A 23,372-nucleotide genomic window follows, 5' to 3' on the forward strand; every position below is an offset into this window, starting at 1 on the left:
AACTTTGAAATGTGCTTGTAAGACTGTGTTTTCTATCTTGAGCTTCCCCCATATCTATGAGTACATGTCTGAAATACATAGAGCAGACCTGAACCTATTCTGTAGCCTGGAGGCACACTTAGCTGTACTCAGCCTAGATCAGCTGAACTAGCCAACCTGTACTTATTTATCTTGTAAACCATTGAGTTTGGGAGGTTGATTGTTACACAGCATTGTTGTTGCAATTGCTGACTTATTGGTAATTATAACTGACCCAAAATAAGAACTTGTCTCAGCTTTAAACCCTGAAGAATTCTTTTGGACTCTGCTGAGCTATTTATCATGTTTGAAAATTGGGAGAAAGGTGATATAGGCATGAGCAGACTTTGCCAATATCAAAGCAAGATTTGGGGAGCCTTAGGAGAGGAATTTAGATGCTCTTTCTAATAAAAGCATCCATGAGATCCATGTATACAAGATAATTGACATAGCTATGTCTTTGTTTTCTTACAAAATAAAACTGTTCAGAAATAAAGCCAGAGTCCTGTTGAACTCCTCATTCCTTTAAATCCAGCAGCACAACTCGAATTATAGCCTCATATAAAAGTCTTATAGTCCCCCATATCTCATGGGGCTTTGATTGTTTCAGACTACCTTCCTTGGCTATGAAGAAGCCTTTAGAAACTGAAGACCTGAAAGCCACACTAAGATTCCATCATTTAGAGTTATACTTTTCCAATATGGTAGCTACTAACCACATGTGGCTGTTTACCTTTAAATTAAATGAAATCAAATTAAAAATTCAATTCCTTAGTTATAGTAACCACATTTCAAATACTTAATAGCCACATGTGGCTAATGGCCACCATACTGGACAGCTCAGATATACAGCACATTCTCATTGAAGACTATTTCTATTGGACAGCATTGACTTCAGGCGAGAGGACCCATTCATTAGTCATCTTCTATAGTCTGAAGGCTGAAGCCATTTGGTATTGGGCCCAAAATTTTGTAGGCCCTTGTTTCGAAGAGAGAAAGCCCAAAAGAAGGGGCAATTATAAATCATGGGATCTCCAAATCTCTACTTTAACTGATAGAAAATTTAACATATACCATTTTACCTATTTTATCTGTTGTTCAACCAAGCTTATTCTTACAGATAAGAAAGATAGAAATTAAGATATTGTGGCAAAGAAGGCAGATGAGACCTTAGTTACTACAATTGCCAATCAACTAAGGCTATGTGGGATTATGTACCTTCATTAATAAAAATTGGCAAAGGCTATCTCAATTTTAATTCTGTTATTCTGAACCTAATATATTTACTTTGGAGTTCAATTAGGTCTTGACTTGCTAGATTTCGTTTGCATAAGGGACTGAAGAGCTTCTTAAAGAAATACTGTCCATGTGGGTATTCCTTAACCGTGTAGCAACAAAAGCAGAGGGACCAAAGCTGCCATTCTTCTTTTGTATAACCGATCCTGTGCATTTGGTTCTTGGGCTTTCCCGGTGGTTCAGATGGTAAAGAATCCACCTGCAATGCGGGAGACCTGGGTTCAATCCCTGGGTTGGGAAGATCCCCTGGAGGAGGGCATGACAACCCATTTCAGTATTCTTGCCTGGAGAATCCCTATGAACAGAGGAGCCTGGCAGGCTACAGTCCACGGGGTCACAAAGAGTCAGACATGATTGAGTGACTAAGCACAGTACACATCCTATGCATTTGGTTCCTAAGAGGGATAGTGCAGTGGGAAAAAAGGAGAACAGCCCTCCCATTATCCAGAAGACACTGCTGTACTCAGAAATAGGAGTTGGAAGCAAAAGAATAAAACTGCATATATTCAGTGGTAAATACATAGCTTATTTTTAAATGCTTATGTGATATACGCTCTTTCCCTGATGGCTCAGCAGTAAGGAATCCCACTGCAATGCAGGAGACACAGGAGATGTGGGTTCAGTGTTTGGGTCAGGAAGATTCCCTGGAGGATGAAATGACAACCCACTCCAATATTCTTGCCTGAGAAATCCCATGAACAGAGGAGCCTGGCAGGCTACAGTCCATAGAGTCGCAAAGAGTCAAACTCGACTGAACACACACGCACACAGAGATATATACTGTGGGCTTCCAGAAATAATTTTGGAAGGTAGTGCACAAGGTTGAGATTTCACACATGAGGTTTGCAGCTTGCAGCTTTCTACGATGGCCTCACTAATATCTCCTGCCTTCATACACTCCACTAGAAATATGCCACTTCCTATCAAGAGGTGAATCTGGGTCCGCTCCCCTTGAGCTTGAACAGGCCAGTAGCATATGACATAAGTGAAACTGTGTTACTTCCCAAGCTCAGTCATAAAGGTATCATGCTCTTCTGCCTTGCTCTTCTCCCATTTTCTTGGTTTGCTTGATCTCACAATCATCTTGCATCACGCTGTGAAGAAGCCCAGACAGCCTGTGGAGAGACACATGTGGGAAGGGAATGAGTTCCCGAGCCTGCAGCCTCACCTGCGCTCCCAGCCAACTTCCCAGTTAACAGCCACTGCTTATTCACCCATGAGAGTGAGCCATCTTGAGAGAAAACTCCCGCCCAGCCCCACACCCCTGGCCAAAAGAAACACAAAAACTGCCCCTTCTGCATCCTGGCCAAATTGTAGGTTCAGAAGCAAACCAAATTATTATTGTTATTTGAAGTGAAGTGAAGTGAAGTCACTCAGTTGTGTCCGACTCTTCACGACCCCGTGGACTGTAGCTTACCAGGCTCCTCCGTCCATGGGATTCTCCAGGCAAGAATACTGGAGTGGGTTACCATTTCCTTCTCCAGGGGATCTTCCCAACCCAGGGATCGAACCCAGGTCTCCCACATTGGAGGCAGATGCTTAACCGCTGAGCCACCAGGCAAGCCCATTTGTTATTTAGATCACTACATTTTCAGGTGGTTTATTATGTGATAATAGATAACTGATACAGATATACTTTTGCTGCCATAAAAAAACTGAGTGGCTTACAACAGCACAAATCTGTTATCTTACACTGTTCTGTAGGTTAGAAATTCAACATGAGTCTCACGGGCTAAAATCAGGATGGCGGCAGGATTGGGTTCCTTTCTGGAATCTCTAGGGGAGAACCCATTCTCTTGCTGTTTCCAGCTTCTAGAGGCTACCTGCATCCCTTGGCTCATGTTTCCCTTTCTCCACCTGGGAAACCAGAAATGGTGTGGAGTCCTTCTCTCATAACATCACCTGATCCTTGCTTCTGCCTCTCTCTCTCCCACTTTTAAAGACCCTTATGATTACAGTGGGCTCACCCAGATAATCCAAAATAATCTCCCTATTTTCAAGCCGGATCAGCTGATTAGCAGCCTTAATTCCACTGCAACCTGGAATCTCCTCATCCTCTAACCCAGCATTTCACAGCTTCCAGAGTTTAGAGTGTGAGCGTCTTTGGGAAGCTGTTACTCTGCCACCACAAGAAGTATGGACATGAATCAATGAAATCTGAATTATAGATTTAAAATAGTAGTTACTTTGGTTAACATGACTTCTAGATGTCAGCTGAGCACCCCATCTATTGAGACTTAAATGCACTTGGTTCAAACATCACATTTAGTGAAGTCTTCACATTCTTCCCAGTCATGCCAGGAACTCTGGTGGAGAGAGGATGGCTTACATTGTTCTTAGTCACCTTTATTTTTATACTCCCACATCTCCTAAAGTTGTTAAATTTATGAATTTTCTCACCATCCCACACATGGTGTCCTTGCTCTGTACTGTATCTTAGATATAACATCCCTCCTTTCCTGGATTGCCACAAAAGAGCAAATCAAATCAAATATGACAAATAATAAAGCACCTAGGAAAAATTTTAAATATAATTTTTTTTTTTTTTAAATATAAAAGTGTGAGGAGATGGAAAGGGTGCCCATCACAAGAGAAATTTAAAGTGATACTTCAGACATTTTGGTCAAATGGGAGTTCTGCAAATTCAGGTCAGCCTCCCGCCATGGCACAGCTCCCTCTTCTGGAGGAAAACAAAACAACATGGGGTCATCTTAATTGATTCATGCAGAACAGGGCAACTCCCTGCAGCCACTGACCCAAGCTTGGTTCAAGACTCCCATTATATACACAAAATCCATTGCTGTGCCCACTCTCATGTCTCCTTCCCTCATCAATATCTTTGAGGAAAAGAGAGAAATAGGGATTTATATCCAGAGTAATAGAAACAATATCACTACTTCCCTCTAACCTCTTCAGTTCAATTCAGTTCAGTCGCTCAGTCATGTCCGACTCTTTGCGGCCCCATGAACCGCAGCACGCCAGGCCTCCCTGTCCATCACCAACTCCCAGAGTCCACCCAAACCCATGTCCATTGAGTCGGTGATGCCATCCAACCATCTCATCCTCTGTCATCCCCTTCTCCTCCTGCCCTCAATCTTTCCCAGCATCAGGGTCTTTTCACATTCACATCAGGTGGCCAAAGTATTGGAGTTTCAGCTTCAACATCAGTCTTCCAATGAACACCCAGGACTGATCTCCTTTAGGATGGACTGGTTGGATCTCCTTGCAGTCCAAGGGACTCTCAAGAGTCTTCTCCAACACCACAGTTCAAAAGCATCAATTCTTCAGGCTCAGCTTTCTTCACAGTCCAACTCTCACATCCATACATGACCACTGGAAAAACCATAGCCTTGACCAGATGGACCTTTGTTGGCAAAGTAATGTCTCTGCTTTTTAATATGCTGTCTAGGTTGTCATAACTTTCCTTTCAGGGAGTAAGCGTCTTTTAATTTCATGGCTGCAATCACCATCTGCAGTGATTTTGGAGCCCAGAAAAATAAAGTTAGCCACTATTTCCGCATCTATTTGCCATGAAGTGATGGGACCGGATGCCATGATCTTAGTTTTCTGAGTGTCGAGTTTTAAGCCAACTTTTTCACTCTCCTCTTTCACTTTCATCAAGAGGCTCTTTAGTTTTCACTTTCTGCCATAAGGGTGGTGTCCTCTTAGAAAGCAGCAAAGGTTACTGCCTGTTTTGCCTTAAATATATATTCTCTTCCATTCAGTTCAGTCAGTTAAGTTCAGTCACTCAGTCATGTCCAACTGTTTGTGACCCCATGGACTGCAGGGCTCTCTGTCCATCCCCAACTCCCAGAGTTTACTCAAACTCGTGTCCATTGAGTCGGTGATGCCATCCAGCCATCTCATCCTCTGTCGTCCCCTTCTCCTCCTGCCCCCAATCCCTCCCAGCATCAGGGTCTTTTCCAATGAGTCAACTCTTTGCATGAGGTGGCCAAAGTATTGGAGTTTCAGCTTCAACATCAGTCCTTCCAATGAACACTCAGGACTGATCTCCTTTAGGATGGACTGGTTAGATCTCCTTGCAGTCCAAGGGACTGTCAAGAGTCTTCTCCAACACCACAGTTCAAAAGCATCACTTCTTCTCCATTCAGTAATATGAACCTTAAGGAAATATTTATGTAACACTGATGTTTAGTAAATTCTGTAAATTCAGGGATCCAGGGACCTCAGGATAAATGTTTTTCTGGGTTTTTTCCTCCTGATCATCTCCTACCCTTCAGTGACCTGGAGACCAAAATGCAGGAGCAAGGAAGGAGGCAGCTCATCAACACAGCAAAGTGTGTGGTAATGTGTGTTTGAGAAACAAAAGGAGACGTTCTTGCCAGTAGCTGGCTTCAGCCCAGAGCTGCGTGGTGCCACCAGCAGGAAGGCTAACAAGCCCAGATGTAACCCAGAGTCTGCAGGAGCTCTTCAGACTTTCCAAGGAAAATTAAAAACTCGTAGCCAGATAATACATTCTGAGCTCTGTGCCCTGTGGACTTCTGCTGAATTTTGGATACGGTGAGAAAGTGAGGGAAGGAAGGGTGACCAGGGAAAGAAACCAGCTTTTCACAGAGGCCACAGGTAGAGTAGGAAACTTCATCTAACTGGTGCCCGAGGGCTCAGAAAGTCCCTGGGGATTGGCATATGTGAAAATTGTGTTAATATTTATTTAGGAAGATGTATTCAGCTTTGATAGCAAATTTTAGTGAGGCAGAGTTATGAATAATTTGAAAATGTTAGACTGTAGCCTCCATAGTATAAAGAGTGTAGTGATGCTTGCACATGAAGTCGCAGCTGGGAACAGCTAGAGGAGTCCACTTGGGGGTTGGGGGTGAGCCTGGGCTGAGGAGGGGCCTGAATGGACCTGAAATCCGAGCTCTGTCACCCACTAGGGTTCAGTTACCTCATTTGTGAAGTGGAACAAATATATCAACTGCTTCTACTTCTGAGAATTAAATACACTTATATGTGAAGATCACTTATCGTAATGCAGTATGTGACCCACAGCACATGCTCAGTAATGGCCTAGGTAAGTAAGTAAGTGTAGGTCAAATGTGTTTTCCACCCAGGAGGGGTGATCCTGCAAGAAAAAACATTTTGCTTATTAGAATAAAGGGAACGAGGGCTTTCCAACTAGGGCTTATGTCCCTCTAAAGAAAATAGTTTTGTCCCAGGTATAAATGGTAGACTTAAAATTTAAGCAAAAGGACTTTACTTTCTCTCACTTCAAAAAACTGTAAATACTAAGCCAAAACACATTTTTTTAAAATTCCAGAATTAAGTGTAGGAATGAAACAATAAAAATCACCTGAAGAATCTTTATGACTATAACTTGCGTATGACTTATATATTCAAGATTCCTAGAATAGACCCCATGGGGTTTTAAGACAGAGAATTTTAAAATTGGAAGCGGCCAAAGAGAACATCTAATTTAACACTTGTTTGCTGGCAGAGGCGCCATGGCTCTTCAGCAGTGAAACTCCTAGGTGTGCTCCAGAGCAACCCACGGGGCGGCAAAGCCCCTGAGGAAGTTTGTCAGGACCTGGCCCTGCCTGCCTCTTAGAACTATGCAAAACTTTGTCTGTGGGTCCTTCTCCGCAGATGGTAGACCAACCTCCTGGGCATTAATGTCCAAAATAAAATGCATGTACCTAATGCAGTCCAGATATCACTTCATTGGAGTTCCAGCAGGTCCAGCTCTCTGTTGCTCGTTAGTTTTGGAAAGTTGGGAATACTTTGCTGACGTTCAGTGTTTATTTAACATGATTATCCTTGACTCCTCTCTTCCCAGTATCCCTCACCCCATCACATCAACCATCAGTCCCCACTGAATCTGTCTTCATTACACACAGCAAATTCATCCACTCCATACCCTTCTCCTCAGGCATCAGCCACCCACGTCAGACACCAGCATCTCTCAGCTGCACTGAGACAGTCGCCTCCCAGCCGCCTGCTGTCTCCATGAGGGCACCAGTCTTCTAACTGCAGAGGAGACTGTAGGGGTCCTGCTGAATGGAGCCCTCTGTGTTCCCCACAGCTTTTAGAATCACATGTAGATGGCTCGCACTGCCTATGAGACCCCATGTGATGTAGCCCTGTCTCCCTCAGGCTCTTCTTCCTGTCTCTTTCCCATCTTCTACTTGGTTCTGTGCTTCAGCCAAGCTTGCCTTTCTTCTCTTCCTTGAGCATCCCCCACTTATGCCCACCTTTACAGCCCTAGCACTATATCGCTTCTGCTTGGAATGCTGTTCCATCCAAGTGTCCCATAACTAACTACTTCTCAGTCACATCTCCATTTACATGTCATCTCCTCAGAGATGCCAGCTATCCAGTCCAAACAGAACCCTAATCACACTCTGTCGCATCCCTGTTTTATTTTCATGGTAGCATTTGATACCTTGATATTTTATTTATCTCTTTGGATTATCATTTATACTCCCAGCACTGACTTCAATATCTGACAGTAGCAGATGTTCAGTAAATGTTGTAATGAGAAAATGATTAGGGTTATCGTTACCATCTTTTTAAATTCCATATACATGCATTAGTATATTGTATTGGTGTTTATCTTACTGGCTTACTTCACTCTGTATAATGGGAATGAGTGAGTGAATGAATGAATGGCAGTACAGGTAGAAAAGGGTGATACTGATAAGTATTCTTAGTTACTGAAGGATTTTGTTGATTTAAGGACTAAAATAAAATTACTATTTTTTTTTTCCTAAGCCTAATCCTGCTGACAGTTGGTAGCAGGTTTAGGCTTAGAAAGTGGTAAGAGATTTCCAAGTGGTAAGAATTTTCATCACAACCAGTTTTAGATAAGTAGCCTAAACATTATTAATAAAAATCATAATTTTTTAAAATATTCAACATGTCCTCAGAAATGTAATGTAAAGCTTATTAGTTGCATCCATACAAACATTTTTGCAGTGTTCACTTTATGTTTTTTGGCTTTCGTCTCTTTCTTCTTTTAAGCCTTTCATAAACATTCCTTTCTGAACATTTATGGCTTTCAGTGGTGGGTCAATTTCCAACTTTTAATCAAAATTTTAGTAATGGGTCAGTGGGAAAACAGAAACAGACCAAAGAAATAGAACCCCAAACCTGGATTCACCTCCTTGAGTTGATCTACTGTTTGTATTTTAAACCTCCAAATATGCTGCAGAATGAAATGATATCTAACAGATGGTTTCAAAGCACAAGCCAACACATGTGATTAAGAAGTGAGATGAAGAAATGAGAATAAAAATAATGTGGAATCCAGTGAGTCCACCTGCCTGCAAATAGCACCTCACGTTCAGAATCGCACAATAACCAGCCCTATCACAGACTGCAGCCAACCAACAGCCTTGGAAGCACGTTCCCTTAGAAACCTAAACTTTAGCTATAATAATACTTTCTTAGTCTTACATTTTGTGTTTTCTTTCTGCTTTTTTGTAAAAAAAAAAAAAAAAGAAAGAAAGAAAGAAAAGAAAAAACAGAAAAAAGACTTTATTTTTAAGAGCAGTTTTAGGTTCACAGCAAAATGGAGAGGAGTGTACAGAGATTTCGCACATGTTCCCCACCCCCATACATGGGCAGTGTGTTCCATCATCAGCATCTCCCATCAGTGATACATTTGTTGCAACTGATGAGCCTAGATTGATACCTCATAATCAAGTATATAGTTTAAACTATGCTTCACTTCTGTTGTTGTACCTTCTATGGGTTTAAACAAGTGTATAAATGCTTGCGACCGTATGATACTATGACAGTATCATTCAGACCTAGTTTCACTGCCCTAAAAACTCTCTGCTCTGCTACTAATCCCACTTCCGGCAACCACTCATTTTATTGTGTCCATAGTTTTGCCTTTTCTAGAATGTCATATAGTTTGAATTATACAGCATGCAGCCTTTTCAGATTGGCTTCTTTCTCTTAATTAATATCCATGCAGTGCTCTTCTGTGACTTTTCACTGCTTGATTGCTAATTTGTTTTTTAATGCTAAATAGTATTTCATTGTCTGGATGTACCATAGTTTATTGATCCATTCACCAACTGACGGATGTCTTGGTTGCTTCCAAGTTTGGGCAATTATGAATAAAGCTGCTGTAAACATCTTTGTGCAAGTTTTTCATGCACAAATTTTTCAACTACTTTTGGGTAAATAACAAGGAGTGTGATTGCTGAACTATATGATAAGAACTTGTTTAGAAATTGCCAAGGTGTCTTCCAAGGTCTCTGTACCAAAGAGTCTTCCAAAGTCTCTGGAAATTTTACATTTCCATTAGCAGTTAGTGAGAGTTACCGTTGTTCCCCATCTTCACCAGCATTAGGTGTTGTTGGTGTTCTGGATTTTGGCCATTCTAATACATGTTAGTGAATCCTGACTGTTGTTTTAACTTATATTTCCCAGATGACATATGATGCAGAGCATGTTTTCATATGCTTAGTTTCCATCCGTATTTCTTCTTTGGCGAGGTGTCTGTTAAGGTCTTTGGCCTATTTTTTTTAAGTCAGGATGTTTATTCTTATTTTAGAGTTTTAGGATTTCTTTATGTATTTTGGATAATAGACCTTTATCTGATAGACTTTGTCAAATATTTTCTCACTGTCTGTGACTTGTCTTCTCAGTCTCCTAGCAGTATCTTTTTGCAGAGCAGAAGTTTTTGATTTTTATGAGGCCCAGCTTATCAATTATTTCTTTCATGGATCATACCTCTGGTGTTATATCTAAAAAGTCATCAGTATACACAAGGTCATTTACATTTTCTCCTTAAAATATATTAGGAGTTACCTTCTAGGAGTTTTATAATTTCATGTATTACATTTAGGTCTGTGATCCATTTTGAATTAATTTTTGTGAAGGGTATAATGTCTGTGTCTAGATTTGTATTTTTGCATGTGGATGTCCAGTTGTTCAATCAACATTTGTTGAAAAAAACTATCTTAGCATCATTGTATTTCTTTTGCTCCTTTGTCAAAGATCTGTATGGGGGTCTATTTCTGGGCTCTCTCTTCTGTTCCATGTATCTATTTGTCTATTCTTTTGCTAACATCACACTGTCTTAATTGTTGCAGCTTTGTCATAAGTCTTGAAATCAGGTAATGTCAGCCTTCTGACTTAGTTCTTCCCTTGAATATTGTGTTAGCTATTCTGGGTCTTTTGCATCTCGTGTAAGTTAAGAATCAGTTTGTTAATACCTACAGAATAATTTTCTGCAATTTTGATTGGGATTGCAGTTGAATTTATAGATAAATTTGGGAAGAGCTGGTATTTTGATGATATTAAGTATGAACATGTATTACCTCTCCATGAATTTAGTTCTTTGGCTTTGTTAATCAGAGTATTATTGTTTTCCTCACTTAGATCTTGCATATATTTTGTTACAAATACCTAAATATTTCGTATTTGTAGTGCTAATGTAAACAGTCTTGTTTTTTAAGGAATGTTTATTGAAACATGATATATTCACTCCTTTCAAATGTTAAGTTTGATTGATACTGACATATCAAACTAAGTAACCACCACCAAAACCAAGACACAGAATATGTCCATCATGCCAGTAAGTTCCTTGTCCCCTTGTAGTCAATCTTCTTCTTCCACTGTCAGCCTCTGACAAACATTGATTTAATTTCTCTCTCTATTATTTTACCTTTTCCAGAATATTATAGAAATTTAGTCAGATTGTCTTTAGCCATTTGTGTCATCTGACCTCTCTTTCAGATTCCACTTGTTCATTGTTGGTATATAGGAATGAAATTACTTTTTATGTAATTACTTCCTATCCTACAAACTTTCTATAATCATTATTAGTTCTGGGAGATTTTTTGTCAGTTCTTTTCAATTATCTGTGTAGATGATCATGTCAACTGACAACAAAGACATTTGTATTTCTTCTATTCAAATATATACACCTTTTATTTCCTTTACTTATCTTATTGCATTAGCTAGAACTTCTAATACAGTGTTGAAGAGGAGAGGTAAAAGGGGGCACCCTGTCTTGTACCTGATCTTAGTGAGAAAACTTCAAGTTTCTTACCATTAAATACAATGTTTATACATAGGATTTTTGTAGGTATTATTTATAAGTTAAGGAAATTCCCCTCTAATCCTTGTTTCCTGAGAGATTTAATCATGAATGGAACATTCATTTTATCAAATGGTTTTTTCTGTATCTGTTGATATGATGATGTGATTTTTCTATTTTAGGCTGTTGATAATTATATTAACTGATTTTCAAGTGTTGAAGCACGTGATCATTGTGTATAACTTTTAACCTGAATGTGGCTGTGTACAAGCTCACTGCTGCTGCTGCTGCTAAGTCCCATCAGTCATGTCCGACTCTGTGCAACCCCATAGATGGCAGTCCACCAGGCTCCCCCGTCCCTGGGATTCTCCAGGCAAGAACACTGGAGTGGGTTGCCATTTCCTTCTCCAATGCATGAAAGGGAAAAGTGAAAGTGAAGTCACTCAGTTGTGTCCGACTCTTAGTGACCCCATGGACTGCAGCCTACCAGGCTCCTCCATCCATGGGATTTTCAAGGCAAGAGTACTGGAGTGGGGTGCCATTGCCTACAAACTCACTAGCTGCGTCAAAATAAATCTCTAACAAATTAGATTACTCTGTGCTTACTTGGGAAAACTTGGACTTGCATCAAGGTCCCTTCTCTTTTGTTGTTCTTCCAGATCCTGTTGTGGTTTCTATTGCAAATGAGTTTCTTTGAGCCATGAAGATTGCATGGTTGAAGGTAAGGTTGTCTCCATTTTAAACTCTAGAAGAAAGTATTACTTCCTGGTGGGAGTGACCCATCTCTAGTAACAAAGATTTAAGAAAGTAGTAGATTCAGAGTTAAATTTGTTTAAATAACAAATTGATAATTTATCTGCTGTCAATAGAAAAAAAATACCACATTAAAGGAAATTAGTGACCATTTAGAATAAAGAATGCCCATGTGAAAATATTAGATAAAGTTAGTCATTGGAGAAGGAAGCTGCATGATTTTTGCACATATGCACATGGCAATTGTTATCCTTTCTGAGCAGAACAGAGAAACAAGTATATGCATTCCTAAATTTTAGTTATAATACTTATTATTAATAACATCCAGAATTTACTTACAAATTCTCGTACTCATCCTCAAAATCTAGGACCAAATTAATGCACAGCTTATTAACGTATTATAAGCAAACTGAACACTGTAACTCTAGAACATGTACAAATTTCAAAATAACATGTAAATAAGATATTGTGAAAGTTTTCTTGGAAAGAGGACTAATTGAACTGGGAATTTAAAATGAATCCCAATTCATTTTATAATTAATTATTGTTATAAAATGACATAAAAATTGTATAGTGTGTGGAAAGTACATCAGAAAACACAATTTCATCATCCTAACAAACCTGTTACCTGTGTTATATGTCTTTCAAGCATGTTTTCACATGTATACATATATAGATTTTCGCTGTCAAAGCATCCCTACTCAGAGGAAGTCTGAAATTATACCAGGCTCCATAACTTTGATTTAACTTGAGTTTACTCATTTTCTATGTTTTTTGGTTAAAGGGTACGGTGGTCTCCATTTCAAGCTCTAGAAAAAAGTATCACTTCCTGTTGGGAGTGACCCATCTGTGTGTGTGTGTGTGTGTGTGTCCCACATCCTGTGTGTGTGTATATGTTGGGATTTTGTATATGTATATGTTTGGGATTTTTTTAAATAGAATTATAGTTGATTTCCAATGTTGTGTTAATTTATGCTGTATAGCAAAGCAGTTCAAATACACACACACACACACACACACACACACTTTTAAATTCTTGTCCATGATGGCTTATCACAGGATATTGAATATAGTTCTTTGTGCTATGTAGTAGGACCTATTGTTTATCCATTCTGTATATAGTAGTTTGCATCTGCTAACCCCAGCCTCCCACTCCATCCCTTCCCTAATCCTTTCCTTCTTGGCAAATAGAAGTCTGTTCTCTGTGTCTGTGAATCTGTTTCTGTTTCATAGGTAGGTTCATTTTTAGATTGCACATATAAGTGCTATCATATGGCATTTGTCTCTCTCTTTATGACTTACTTCACTTAGTATGATAATCTCTAGTTGCACAGTTTTGAGGTATTTTTTAAATGACATATGTTTTGCTACTTTAGTTATTTTATCAAATAATGTTTGATATACAGGCAGATTCAGTAAATTTCTTCTTGGTGTGCTGTCAAAGTAATATTAAACACTACGTGATTACAAGTATGTTTTTTGCACTCAAGTTCATGTCATATACTTTAACATAAACTTATTGAATCTAAAAGAATAAGGTTCATTTCTGTGATCACCATTTGTTAGAATCCTATTCCCTACCTCTTATCTATAAAGGAGCACTGTGCAAATCCGCTCTGTTTGAGAGACCTGGTTCTTTTCAGAACAACGAGTGATAAAGGTGATGAGAAAGTGTGAGCTGTCCGCCAGGCGACAGTTCCCGCAGTGAGTGGGAAGGAGCCACAGCGCCTGACCAGAGTGAGTTGTGCTTCCTCTCTCGCTTGTCCAGATGAATTGTACCGTCAACACAACTGCATCACTGAAACTCGTGAATGAAAACCAACAGTATTTCTCCAAGCCTAAACTTCTAGCACCTATTTTCCTGTTCCATTCTGACATTGTGGTTAAAATGTGATTTTTTTAATGAGTTTTTTTTTTATTATGAGTGCAACTCTGAAGATATATCAGGATAGACCATTTTGATAAAAAATAGTACTTGTTTTATCTCAACATTTGCTATTTAAGAATTAGCTTTTTAGTGGTAAAATCACTTTTTGTTTGTTTATTTTTGTGGTTTTATACGGGCTACTTATTAATCTAATCATTTGTTTTTTGCTGGTAGAGGGTATATTATGGAGATAACCAGCTAAAACATCTGGATAAACAACGCAATTATCTGAATGTTTCACCTATATCATGCCTGACATCTGGATACTGGAAATTATTCTCAATTTCTCTTTGGATGACTCTAAGTGATACTAAACTCAATCACTCTTAGACACCACTTGCATTAAAACAACTCAGGTCATTCAACTTGCAGGGTATCCACGAAGTGAATCCCAGTTGGGCAGTTCAACAACAATAAAACGGCTGTTATACACAGTGGCATAGTCACTAAGGAAGAATTCCAGGGACAGTACACAGAATTGCTGGGAATTCTTGGCTCTCACCCCATTCACTTGCTCACTTACTCACTCTCTCACTTACCCAATAAGTACATGCAGTGCTGTTACAGACAGACTTTGGTTTTGGAAATGGAGTGGTATTATTTAAATTTCCTTCTAGAGAAAATTTCTCTGCTGCCCATTTACCCTCCATATTACCATTCTTAAACTTTTGGTTTGGCTATTTTTGACCCAATGTATTGTATGGAGCTTTCTGACTGGCAGTCCCTGCCTTTTATGTACCGGGAACACATTATTCTAAAAGCTACCCTAGAGAGGAGTGAAGAATACACCATCCACTTGGAGGATATGTTGAGGAGCCATCCTCACTGGAGCCATCCTGTGAGATTAACTTTCTCTTTGTGCTTTGTTATTGTTGGGGCTTCTCAGGTGGCTCAGTGGTAAAGAATCTGCCTGCTAATGCAGGAGACACAAGAGACTCTGGTTTGATCCCTGGGTGGGGAAGATCTACTGGAGGAGGAAATGGCAACCCACTCCAGTATTCCTGCCTAGAAAATTCCGTGCACAAAGAAGCCTGGTGGGCTGCAGTCCAAGGCTGGTGGGCTGTAGTCCATCGGGTTGCAGAGTCGGACACGACTGAGCAACTGAGCGTACATTGTTATTGTTGAGCATTCTCTCTCTCTCTCCGCCCTCCCCTGCCCTCCCTCCCCTTCTCCCTAAGTCTCATTTCAATCACAAAGTGCTCTGCAGGTGTGATTCATCATTGAAAATACACTCTTGTTACAGACAATTTAGTTTATGTGCTAGAGCAAATGCACAGTTACAGACAATTTATTTCATGCAACCAGGAAGTTTTGGTATAGGATCATAGCTCCTACTTGGACGAGCTAAGGACAACAGGAAAGGATTCAGCAGGTTTATGTACAGTTAAAGCAAAAGAAAGGGAAACAGTTTGTGAGCAGCTGAAGCATTGCAGAAAAGGGAGAGTTTGTGTCTCTCACTGTCTGTACTGCCTTTGATCATTCTCCATTGTAGAAATTATTTTTGTGGACAAAGGCAGAAGCAGAAAATGACAGTATAAATTAGAATTCATCCCTTGTCAGAAAACGACAGGTGTATCTTAAGAGAAGTATAACAGTGTGTGTTTTCTGCACGAACAACAACCTATGGGACCTAGAATCCAGGAGGCAGCTGAGAATTGGTAGGACAAGAATCACAAGTCAAAATGGGGAAGGGAGGAGAAAATTGGGGAAAGCTTTGCACAGTGCCAGGGCCCAAGCCAAGGTTTCAAGACTTGAAAGATCCTACTCAGGACAGAAGAGGGAATCAGTACATTCTCAGAGATCTACTGGTTACTGACACATCTCAGAGCTGACAGCTTCCAGGGAGACACACACACACACACAGCCACACATACACACACCCTTCCCTGGCCCTGCAGACAGATGAAATTCAGTCCTATAGTAAAATAGAGGTTCTTTGTGACCCCAGGGACTATACAGTCCATGGAATTCTCCAGGCCAGAATACTGGAGTGGGTAGCTGTTCCCTTCTCCGGGCAATCTTCCCAACCCAGGGATCAAACCCAGGTCTCTCACATTGCAGGCAAATTCTTTACCATCTGGGCCACCAGGGAAGCCCAAGAATAGTGGAATAGGTAGCCTATCTCTTCTCCAGTGGATCTTCCTGACCTAGGAATCCAGCCGGGGTCTCCTGCATTACAGGTGCATTCTTTACTAGCTAAGCTACCAGGGTAGCTGAGAGCAGGCCAGGGTGGGTTTGTCATATGAGTTATATTATTTTCAACTTCTCATCTCTTTGGGGGTAAGCTTATATGCCTCCTTTCTTTTGATAATGGTAAATTCTTTTTTGATATTTTGATTGTATTCTTCACGGATATTGCCCTTGGATGTAGTATTCTGAGTGAGTGAAAGTCACTCAGTCGTGTCTGACTCTTTGCTACCCCATGAACTGTATAGTCCATGGAATTCCCCAGGCCAGAATACTGGAGTGGGTAATCTTTCCTTTCTCCAGGGGATCTTCCCAACCCAGGGATCAAACCCAGGTCTCCCTCATTGCAGGCAGATTCTTTACCAGCTGAACCACAAGGGACGCCAAGAATACTGGAGTGGGTAGCCTATCCCTTCTCCAGTGGATCTTCCTAACCCAGGAATTGAACCAGGGTCTCCTGCAAATTCAGGTGGATTCTTTACCAACTGAGCTGTCAGAGAAGCCCAGTATTCTATGTTGCTTTTATTGAAAATAAGAAATCTGTTTTGTGTAAAAGAGATAAAGAAGTTTACTAATTACTCTTCTCAGATGTTAATTATAGTACCAGTACTTATTTACTTGGAACCTTTGCATAATAATCACAGGCTTTGATGTAGGCTACAGTATTGATGTACTGTAATGTAAATATAAATTCCATTTGTATTAGAGAATTCCCTGCACAGCTACTCTGAAGTTAATGAATCTGTACAATACATCACAGGCTGAGTATTCCTTCCTCTTTTTGATGTGATGTGAGTGGATTATGTTATATAAACATTTGACCCTTTTTCTCAAACAAAGTCAAGAGGCTGAGATTATTCCAAGAGAAAGACTTGTGTCTTTAACTTGTCATTGATCACAGTTTACAATTCTCCAGATGTACTGAATAAGTAGAGAATATCAGATATTTGAAATTTTTCATTTAATTAGCTTTTAATTAGCTTTCTATGTCCTTTAATGAGAATCCCAGTTCTTTATATTCATACAGAGTTCATGACTCCTACCTTAATGCCACTGAAACCGGAATTTTAAATAATAATTGGTTACTTAAAATGTAGTAGCATGGTAGACAAGCTATAGTCTATGGCTTTGAATTAGCATGGTCTTTGATAAAGTTTTTATCCCACTGCTTTGGGAACCAGATGATTTAAGAAAGAGTTGTGTAAAATTATATAAAACCCAGAAGTAGCGAAAACGAGTTCTTAAATCATGTGACACAAATATTAGTGAACCAGATAAGTAAAAATTGACCTGGCCCAAGAATTACCCCTTTCCTTCACCTCCATCTCTAATCCACTCCCCCAAGATGGCCTAGCACAGTGTGGGGAAGAACAGACTCAATGAGCTAGTGAGTCAAAAAAATTTTACTAAAAAATCTAAATTCTTTAAAGGTAAAAATTCTACTCTTGCCTGAAATACTGTGGCTTTCTATAATATTGTCGAGGTCTTCTATAAAATGTCACTGAATTGATGTCGCCATTCACCATTTTGTGATGATTGATCTAAGATTGTGATGAATCTTGCCTTTGAACCTTATAGTAAAAATAGTTTAAAGGGTAAACAAAAAGAATTATAAGGCAGCAGGTGACATGTTTTACTACCAGAGAACAAAATATACTTAAGAAACCTACTTATGTTAGAACTGATGATTATTGATGTAGTCTCCTTATTAGGTAGTAGTGTTAGCTAGGAAACTAAATGACTTGTTCAGAATTGCAAAGCAAGAGTTTTGTTTTCATTTAGTAAGTCCAGTAATATATATGTGTGTGTATATATATATATATATAAAATTCCATTGTGGGTTAGCTGGAAATATGAAGTATATTCCAAAGCATTGAAATTTCATCTTTTAATATTTTATTTGAAAGTATTTCCATTCTAAATTTATTTTCATACATTTAGTTTGGAATTCATCTCAATTAGCCAAATTTATACTGAGATTTTCCATCCCTGTAAATCTTTTTGCTCCAAAGAGAAAGCTTAACAGTATTGTTTATTGTTTCCTGTAAACTGCAGACCAGTGAAATATTGAGAGAGAATGTTTATATTTGATACGTTTAAGTGATAAAGCTTCAATCAGTTACCTAAAGATAATATTTTAAAATGTAATATTTCTCACTAATATCAACAGATTTTCCTTGCATTTATCCTAGGCTTTTCATCTAATCCGATCATGCCTGGCTGCAGGGCAACTTCTCTTGTTGCTCTTGTTGTTCAGTTGCTCAGTCATGTCCAGCTCTTTGCGACCCCATGGACTGTAGCATGCCAGCCTCCCCTGTCCTCCACTATCTCCAGGAATTTGCTTAAACTCATGTCCACTGAGTCGGTGATGCCATCCAACCAGCTCATCCTCTGCCACCCCCTTCTCCTTTTGCCTTCGATCTTTTCCATCATCAGGATCTTTTCCAGTGAGTCAGCTTTTCACATCAGATGGCCAAAGTACTGAAGCTTCAACTTCAACGTCAGTCCTTCTAATGAATATTCAGGGTTGATTTCTTTTAGGATTGACTGGTTTGATCCCCTTGCAGTCCAAGGGACGCTCGAGAGTCTTCTCCAACACCACAGTTCGAAAACATCTATTCTTTGGTGCTCAGCCTTCTTTATGGTCCAACTCTCACATTCATACAGGACTACTGGAAAAACCTTAGCCTTGACTAAGCCTTGACTTAGCCTTCATCAGCAAAGTGTATCTCTCCTTTTTAATATGCTGTCTAGGTTGGTCACAGCTTTTCTTCCAAGGAGCAAGCATCTTTTGATTTCATGGCTGCAATCACCATCCACAGTGATTTTGGAATCCAAGAAAATAAAATCTGTCACTGCTTCCACTTTTTCCCCTTGTGTTTGCCAGGAAGTGATGGGACTAGATGCCTTGATCTTAGTTTTCTGATGTTGAGTTTCAAGCCAGTCTTTTCATTCTCCTCTTTCACCCTTATCAAAAGGCTCTTTAGTTCCTCTTTTCTTTCTGCCATTAGGATGGTATCACCTGCATATCTGAGGTTATTGATATTTCTCCTGGCAATCTTGATTCCAGCTTGGGCTTCATCCAGCCTGGCATTTCACATGATGTACTCTGCATAGAAGTTAAATAAGCAGGGTGACAATTTACAGCCTTGTCGTATTTCTTTCCCAATTTTGAACCAGTCAGTTGTTCCATGTCCGGTTCTAACTGTTGCTTCTTGACCACATACAGATTTCTCAGGAGATAGGTAAGATTGTCTGTTACTCCCATCTCTTAAAGAGTTTCCCACAGTTTGTTGTGATCCACACGGTCAAAGACTTTAGCATAGGGCACTTTCATCACAGGGTTATTCTAGAGGCAGAAATGTAGGTGAACAGTGTGATCCTCACTAGTGTTATCTCTCAAGGTTTACTCCCAAGCTCAAAGCCAGTCCAGGGTGGGGAGAGTCCAAACTCTGAAGGGAGACCCTCATGTGCCAGATGGGTCACCCTACATCAAACCAAGTAAATATCTAAACCCCCATATCTCCGAGACAACATCTCATAGAAACTTAGAAACCAAGAATCTTTGCTCACTTTTACTCTGTTATTAAAAGACTGATTACTTATTCAGAAACACTTGAATTCTGGTGCCTCTGAGACAGTGTCTGTCAGACATTTTTACCTCTTTACCCTCTTAAAAATTATCGAGGCCTCCCAAAGGGCTTTTTATTGTGTGAGTTATATTTATGAATTTTTCCATATTAGATATTAAAATTGAAAGATGTATAACATTTTTGTTTAGTTTTAGGAAGAATAAGGTCATTCTATATTAAAAATAAATAAATTCCTTTTAAAAGAAAATAATTACATTTTCCAAAACAAGTTAATGAGGTGATGGCATAGTTTTATATTTAGCAAATCTCAATACTATTTGGCCCAGTAGAAAACAACTGGATTCTCATATCTGCTCTTGCAGTCAATTTATTGTGATCAATAATTTTGTTTGAAGTTTTAGAAGAAAATCAAGCCCCATAGAAGTAAGCAGTTGGAAAGGAAAGGATCTTATTGACCTCCTAAAATTATATCAGAGACATACAAGGATCCAAGGACCTCACTTAGAGAATCTCTGCTCCAGAAAATACATGGTCTTATTTCATCCAGTGGTTGGAGAGCCTAACAACTGAAGAGCCCCAGTTTCATTATTCAGAAATTACAGTGAGACTCTTTGTTCCAAGAATCACAAAAGTCCATCAGCCAAACACTGCTTTGTGAGAGGTGTTCTTGTAATTCAAAGCTTGTGTGTCCCAGCAGAGTCATTTTAGCCCACAGCCGTCTCCTATATTCTGATACACTGCCCTTCAGACATTTTAGAGTTCATAAAACCCTACATTCTGACATCTAGATGCCTTGAAACTTGAAGGACAATAGTCAGTTCAAACCTCTTATGTAAAGCCTTGGTATTTCTACCAATTCCCGGTAGAAAAGATCTGAGAAGATGTGTCCCAGTCCTGAGACACCATAGTACTTTGCAACCAAACACATTATGGGTATGGTTCTTTCATTCCCTTGCCAATGATAAATACCTTAATTTTTTGTGGTTCTGAAAGTGCTTGGTTGACTCCTGATCCTATATATATATATATATATATATATATATATATATATCTTTTCAGCTGTTGTCTTTTTCGTCAGGGATATATTTTGCATCTCCGGAATTTCTGAATGAATCATTTTAAACCAAATTACTTCTTCATAATGGAACCTCTTATCTCCCTTAAGATGTTATAGTTCAATTCCTTTATCTTTGAGATGACACCAAGAAGGACCAAATGACTTTCCCTAGGGTACACAGACAGAAGAACAGAATTTACATCTATCCCTTTATGAACTCTTAGCAATAGCATGGCTAGACTTTCTAGTGGACTGAACTAAATATGGCCCCATAATGGGAGCCACACTCATGACCTCCCAGAGTTGAAGCATTCTGTAATTGCCCCACCACTAACCCTAAATGCCAACATTGTATTAGTGTTAAGGGAGGTGGGGATCGTCCTGATAGAACCATAAATTGTTCAGGATCTCTAAGAATGAAGGGCAACCCTAAGTCAAACCAATTAAGGTCAGAGTAGATCTCTCCAAGAAAGAACCAGTTCTGAACAGTTCTGTCCAGTCAATATGCTATTGCTGACTTATATTTAGAATATTGAATGGGTAAAAATTTCTTCTGATATTAGGGATCAAATATGCCTTAATAGATCTTGATTCTTTAAGGCAGAGAGATGTTGGCTTCTCCATGAAATAGGTTTGAGTAATTCTTAGTTGCCTCCTTCTCAGGGAGGTAAAAAATGACTTCCCTTGGAGCTATCCATGGTGCTCATCTCAGGACATCATTTTTTCAGCCTGCTTTAGGCCCACTTAGGTCTACTACTTCCAAGTAGCTCTAGAATTTCGAGCTCCTTTGTGAGTCTTGTGATTATTGCTTGAAGCAGCACCTATGTTTTTCATACCCAGAGGCCTTATGCTGCAAGTTAATATCATCATCCCTGCTCCCTACCTGTTCCTCTCTTTCTTTGTGGCAGCTTTATCTTTTCGTGAATTTTCACCCCTGCCGTTGCTCCTGGCTTGGTCTCCACTAGTCCAGGCACACTGCCCTGCCTGAGACAAAGCAGCAGCCAAGGCTCATCTCAAGAGTAAACAGTAAGCATGATTCAATGATGACCGGAGAAACCACCTTGCCCTAGAGCCTTTTTCCCTTGTAGACTTGCAGTTTGACAAAGCTCACATTTGGTGATGCAGCATTGAAGAACAACAGTGACTGGATTTGTAAATCCAGGCACTGGGTTAGATACTTTATCTAATTAACATTCACAACATCCCCTTGAGGTAAATATCACTATCCCCCAATTTATGGTCAAAAGAACCAAGACTCCAAGAAGTTAATAACATGTCTAACTTAGAACTAGTATGTGGCAGAGGCAGTTTTATCTTTCAGTCTATCTGACTCTGCACCCAGTGCATTCTGCAAGGCTGAATGCAGTCTACAAGAATTTCAGGTATCTTTAAATTCATTGCTATTTACATGTAATCAACATTTGACATTTGGTCTTTAATATGTCTTTGATTTAGGTATTCCATCATTTCTTTTTTTTTTTTATTAGTTGGAGGCTAATTGCTTCACAACATTTCAGTGGGTTTTGTCATACATTGACATGAATCAGCCATGGAGTTAAATGTATTCCCCATCCCGATCCCCCCTCCCACCTCCCTCTCCACCCAATTCCTCTGGGTCTTCCCAGTGCACCAGGCCCGAGCACTTGTCTCATGCATCCAGCCTGGTCTGGTGATCTGTTTCACCCTAGATAATATACATGTTTCGATGCTGTTCTCTCGAAACATCCCACCCTCGCCTTCTCCCACAGAGTCCAAATTTCTGTTCTGTACATCTGATACTCCATCATTTCTGTGTCACATGTTCATTCACCCTTAACTAAGGTTAAAGAAGATGTATATTCTTTACAAACAACTGATTGAGTGCAGGTATAAAGCTGTGTCATCATAAACATCTAACCCCTCTCTCTATACCATGTAACAGACAATTAAATCACAGTGATTTGCTCGAGGCCAGAAGCTCACTGACCATCACAAGGCATCTATACTTTTTTTGAGCTTAAGCGATATCATTAACAACACAAAGCCCCAAAGCCAGTGTGAAGCGAAATTTTATAAGTGATGGAGTTAAGCTTTGTCCTTTGGGAGGTAGAAGTGATTATCTTCATCAGGTTTTCACACTTTTCCAGTTCATTTTCTAGTTTCACTTAATCTTCAGCCTCTCATAATTTCAAAGTCCCAGGGCTCAGAGAACTAATAGTGGGCTAAGCACTTGGTTGACCAGCCAGCTGGTCTTTTACCTGTGATGTGATGCCATTGGTGAGGAGCTTACCTCATCCTTCTTTTAACATACTCAACAGATGGCTTTTGGTGGATATATAGACTCCTCTTTTATGTCATTTCATAGGACTTTTTCTTTTTTTGTACTGTTTTTCTTAAAATATTACATATTTACTATCAAAATAAAATGTGAAAGAGAACATTCATCCAAATTTTATTCCAAGTTGAGGACTTCATTTTAACTGTGCGGAACAGCAGTCAAAGGTTGTCTTCACCATTCCCACAAGGCCCGAAGGTCCTCTTTACTTT

At 39.5% G+C, this 23,372-nt stretch overlaps 1 protein-coding gene across 7 annotated transcripts in view; it reads left to right on the plus strand.

The window, feature by feature from the left end:
* Positions 1-23,372, plus strand: part of B3GALT1 (beta-1,3-galactosyltransferase 1) — a 606,250-nt gene that overhangs the window by 442,080 nt on the left and 140,798 nt on the right. For 4 of the 7 annotated variants that reach the window (XM_043488137.1, XM_043488136.1, XM_043488140.1 and 1 more), the window contains one exon: positions 11,989-12,050. The exons of 1 other annotated variant lie outside the window; for it this stretch is intronic. The gene's annotated coding sequence lies outside the window, so the exon portion shown is untranslated. Of the gene's footprint in view, positions 1-11,988; positions 12,051-13,725; positions 13,820-23,372 lie in introns of all 7 variants that reach the window. 2 more of the 7 variants (XM_043488138.1, XM_043488144.1) reach the window with 1 other exon arrangement.

Source organism: Cervus canadensis, chromosome 15, assembly GCF_019320065.1.
Source record: "Cervus canadensis isolate Bull #8, Minnesota chromosome 15, ASM1932006v1, whole genome shotgun sequence".
NCBI lineage: Eukaryota > Metazoa > Chordata > Mammalia > Artiodactyla > Cervidae > Cervus > Cervus canadensis.